Source organism: Rutidosis leptorrhynchoides, chromosome 7 (genome assembly GCF_046630445.1).
Source record: "Rutidosis leptorrhynchoides isolate AG116_Rl617_1_P2 chromosome 7, CSIRO_AGI_Rlap_v1, whole genome shotgun sequence".
NCBI classification, from domain to species: Eukaryota; Viridiplantae; Streptophyta; class Magnoliopsida; order Asterales; family Asteraceae; genus Rutidosis; species Rutidosis leptorrhynchoides.
The window spans coordinates 172,299,655-172,304,221 of NC_092339.1; the positions used below are offsets into that span (position 1 = coordinate 172,299,655).

The following is a 4,567-nucleotide window of genomic DNA, read 5'->3' on the forward strand; positions in this document are numbered from 1 at the left end:
TTGAGTAATTATTATTTATACAATTTATATATTTTATAATATATTAATAATTATACATAGAAATTATATATATATTTACATATAGCTTCATTTTAAATAACAACTTTTTATCTTGTGTATTATTTTACATAATTAACTCAATTGATTGAATTGTATTTTATTATTTCAATTTATTATATGATCTTATGTTTATATATATATATATATATATATATATATATATATATATATATATATATATATATATATATATATATATATATATATATATATATATATATATATATATATATATATATATATATATATATATATATATATATATATTTAATACATATTTATTTACAAGCAAATCGTTCGTGAATCGTCGAGAGCAGTCGAAGGTCAATTGAATATATGAACATCGTTTCAAAATTTCCTAGACTCAACATTACATACTTTTCTTATCGTATCGAAATCATATAAAGATTAAGTTTAAATTTGGTTGGAAATTTCCGGGTCGTCACAATTCATACTCACTACCTTCAGAAACTTCTTCCTCAACCTTCACTTCATCATCACTTCCCCATTCATCAATAAATTTACAAACAACATTCACCTTCTAAAGTTGAACTTGCTTAGGTTTCTCTGAACTAGAAGAAATTTTTCCTTCAACTAGTTGAATAATCTTAGTAACGTTACGCTCTAAGTTCTGGATTGAAGCTTGATGGTTATTTTGAACTTAGGATAATTGGGATTTGATTACATCGTTGGCTTCATTTTGGTTTTTGATAAATGTAAGGATGTTTTCATCAAGATTTGGACATTTTTCTTGTTGATTGGTGGAAGGATGGTTTCGAATGAATGGTGCTCTAGTTTGATAAAAACCTGGTGGATAGTTAAAAGTATTTGGATAAGGAGTTTGATAATTGTTGGATTGACGAAAGTTGGGGTTCCCATTTTGAAAGTTTTGACCAGCATAAGAAACATTTTCAACTTGCTCCATACTCAAACTATAAACACTATCTCTAGTTAAATGTGGACCATTGCATTTTTCACAACCAACTTTTATCACATGAATCTCCTTAGTAATCTTCTCCATACGCCTACTTAAGTTCCATAACTCAACGTTCATTGCCTTTAACACATCTTCCGAATCATATCCTATAGCAATAATAGAACAAGAAACTCCTAGATCCTGGTGCCATTCATGCGAAGAGCAACAACTTATTAATTAACGTGTGGGCTTCATCAGTAGTTTTGCTCATAATGTTACCTCTAGCTAAGTGTCAATATCCCTTCTGGTCACAATATCACACCATTTATAAAAAAATTAGTAACAATTTGAAAAGTAGTTAACCCATGTTGCGGACATGTTCTCATTAATTGACCAAATCGAACCCATGCAGCATATAACGTCTCGTAATTCTTTTGTCTAGAATTAGAAATTTCAGTTTGAGGTGTAACAGTTTTAGAAACCCTCTAGTGTTTGCTCAGATGTACTTGCTTTTGACTATGATTTGTTCTTATTTTTATGGATTTTAATGTTTGAATGATTTGGTTTTATTAAGTTTGATTAAAGACCCATTTTTATGCATGGTATCTACTTTAATTTGATTATACATGTTATCAACTAGTTATTGTGAGATAAGTAGTGGTAGATAATGTGTACTTCAACACCTTAAGTGATCTAGACATGTAGGTATTTAATTTCAAGTGGTTGAGTTGAATGTTTATGCGGTAATTTAGTGGTAGTTTGGCATCATAATCGTGTGATTACATTGAATGATCTTTGTAGTTAGGATTTTTAAGTGATTTTAATCCGGACTAAATCTTAATAGCATAACCTTAGTGATTTATAAGGGTAAATGGCCCGAAAAGGTAACATAAGTTACCCAATTTGACAATCAACGTTACCCCCAATTTGCACAAGCCCGAAAAAGACTTCAATTTTATTTCTGCGCAAGAAAAGGATTACGTGTTCAAAATATTTAAAATTGGTGTAATATTCGTCAAATTCATTAATGATTGTTAGTTAAAAATACAAAATTGGTCCGTGAAGTTTCTTAAAAATTTCACCCAGAGTCCTGTTCATCATCTTCATTAAAATAATAACAATTCAGGGATCATGTTTGATATCGGCTAAAAAGTCACATTTTCACCCAGTATTAAAGCCCAAAAACAATAAAGTTCTGAGCTTTATCGCCAAAATACCCGCTTCGTCGGTTGAAATTGAAGATCACATAATTACGAAGACAGTGCAAAAAGAATCAAGAGAATCGGAGCTAAAACGAAGATTCTAGAGCAAAAACGGTGAAAGACAAGAAACCAAGCTACGATCAAGGAAATCAAGTTACGTTCCAGTGAATTCAGCAAACTAGAGCAGGCCAAACGGCTTGCCAAATGGCTTTTCAAACGGCCTGCCACAATAGAAAACGGCTTGCCAAACGGCCCAGGCAAACGGGCATCGAATATGGTTCACCATTGCAAACGGGCCCTGCAAACGGCTTGCCAAGCGGCTTGCCAAATGGCCTGTCAGCTGTTTGCAAGCAAATTTCACTTCTATTTAAAGAGTCTTTGTCATCCATTTTTACACACACTTCAATTCACTTCTTTCTCTCTCTTTCTATAATATTAGTCATAGACTGGGTGCGGGAAACCTAGTACCCGGAGAAGAACACCGAAGATTATATTAGGAGCGTTTTGGAGATTGAAGTTGTCATTTTTGTATTCAGAACTCGTTTAATCTACTGGTACTTCTATCCTTTGTCTTTATATAATGTCATCCATTATTATGCCTTGTGATATTGTTGTCATGATTGGCGAGTAGTTATCTTTAGTGTATGCTATGATGTAGTCAGTTATAATGCCGAAATAATATTATGGTTTGTGTATGTTGTCGAAATGTTTTTCAATTATGCTTTAAACTCAATCGTTTTTCCAACTAATAGAATGTAGTTATCGGCTCTGTTATTGGGAAGTCGTGAACCCCAATTTAGAGTACACTATCTGTGTCACCCATTGGTAAGAGAAGTCTATCGGATATAACATAAGTTTGACTAAGGCACACCGGTTGTAGTAAGTCCATCGAGCCTTGGATTCCGAATGAGGACTCTTTCATAGTGAAACATCTAACTAGACCCCTAGAACGTTGTCGGTACTATACCATGCTAGTGTAGTCACCAAGCATTTAAACTTCGTACGTGCACGCTGAAGTACATCGGTTGTTGTAAGCTGTACGTCTACTAAGTAAGGCCATGAAACCCGGTCAGTGCTGATTAGTACACTTCACCATAACGCGGTCTCCAGCATTGCACCCCGCTTGAGGGATTCTTAGTTAATTAAAGAATTGTTTGATTAAATACATAAAGGATTGGACCGTTAGGATAACCGAACTTATTCATGGAAGTCAAACTCAACTTGGCCATGGTATTCTTTATGGTTGAACTCTTTTAAGGGCCTAACTATCTTTTAAACCCAATCATTAACGAAAGCATCGAAACACATCATGTCTCTCGGATATGGCAAACCATGTATTCTATTAAGCTTAAGAAAATTTAGACCTTTGTGGAATGTTAATACGTCATCCAACCGAGTCGCTCAATCGGATGAGCCTTCTGAACGTGTATGCCTGTAGTCAGAATGCACAGGCGTCAGGGGTAAGGGACGTTGTTGTCTATTCAGAATCTTCAAGCCTAACGCATTACCCAGTGACATGTCTTATGACAGGGGCATTTAGAACTAGTGTAATGAATACAAGGTCACTACCCATTCATGAGCCAACATTCCATAATCCCGACAAAGTAACTGACGAATTCATAGTATGCACTTGTTTTAACCTTATCTGAATTACAAATTTTATCGCATTTACTTTACTTTATCTTATAAACTAGGAAACCCAAAATTAGGTAACAAACCACTACTCCTTCACTTTAGGATTATCTTAAGCTTTAATTATAGGTTCGATTCTACTGATATTGTTGGTGCATAAAAGTCCCGAGTTCATATCAACCGGTACAAGTTTAAAGCAGATGGGCTCGACGATCGACTGTCGGCCCATATGAGTATATAAGGGAGCGTATGTATTCATTCGTGGCTAATGATCCCATAACCATAAACTGCTCCTAGTTGTTTTCTCTCCATCAAGATCAGATCCAAAAACCCACCCAAGTCGAATAACGACTCTAGGCGTTGATCTAATCCGATCTATACGATCCGGTTCGACTAAATCGACACCCGAAAGTCAACGATTCACTAGAACATCGATCCGAAGATCTGATTATCTCCAAAAAAGTGGTATCAGAGCATACGGTTGTAGGATCGAATCATTTACAGCGAATTAAATTTTTGAGTTGTTAAAAAAATTGAATTTTTTGGGTATTTTTCATGTTTTTGGTACTAAAATTGAAAAACTCAATTTTTGGGTGTTAAGTTCGAATTGATTAGTGATATATCTTCATTGTCATCATACAAACAGGTTCCAATTTACAGATCTCATTTTGGTTTCGTATCCATTGAAAAACCTGAGTTTTTGTTTCAAAATTTTCGTTCTAAAAAACAATCGGGTTTGTCAGATCTTGTATGATTT

The 4,567-nt window shown here is 34.1% G+C and overlaps 1 non-coding gene across 1 annotated transcript; it reads left to right on the plus strand.

Moving 5' to 3' along the window:
- Positions 1-1,336: 1,336 nt before the first annotated feature.
- Positions 1,337-1,442, plus strand: LOC139860670 (small nucleolar RNA R71). Its single transcript, XR_011763300.1, has one exon. It is a non-coding gene; the product is annotated as a small nucleolar RNA R71 (small nucleolar RNA).
- The last annotated feature ends 3,125 nt before the right edge of the window (positions 1,443-4,567 follow it).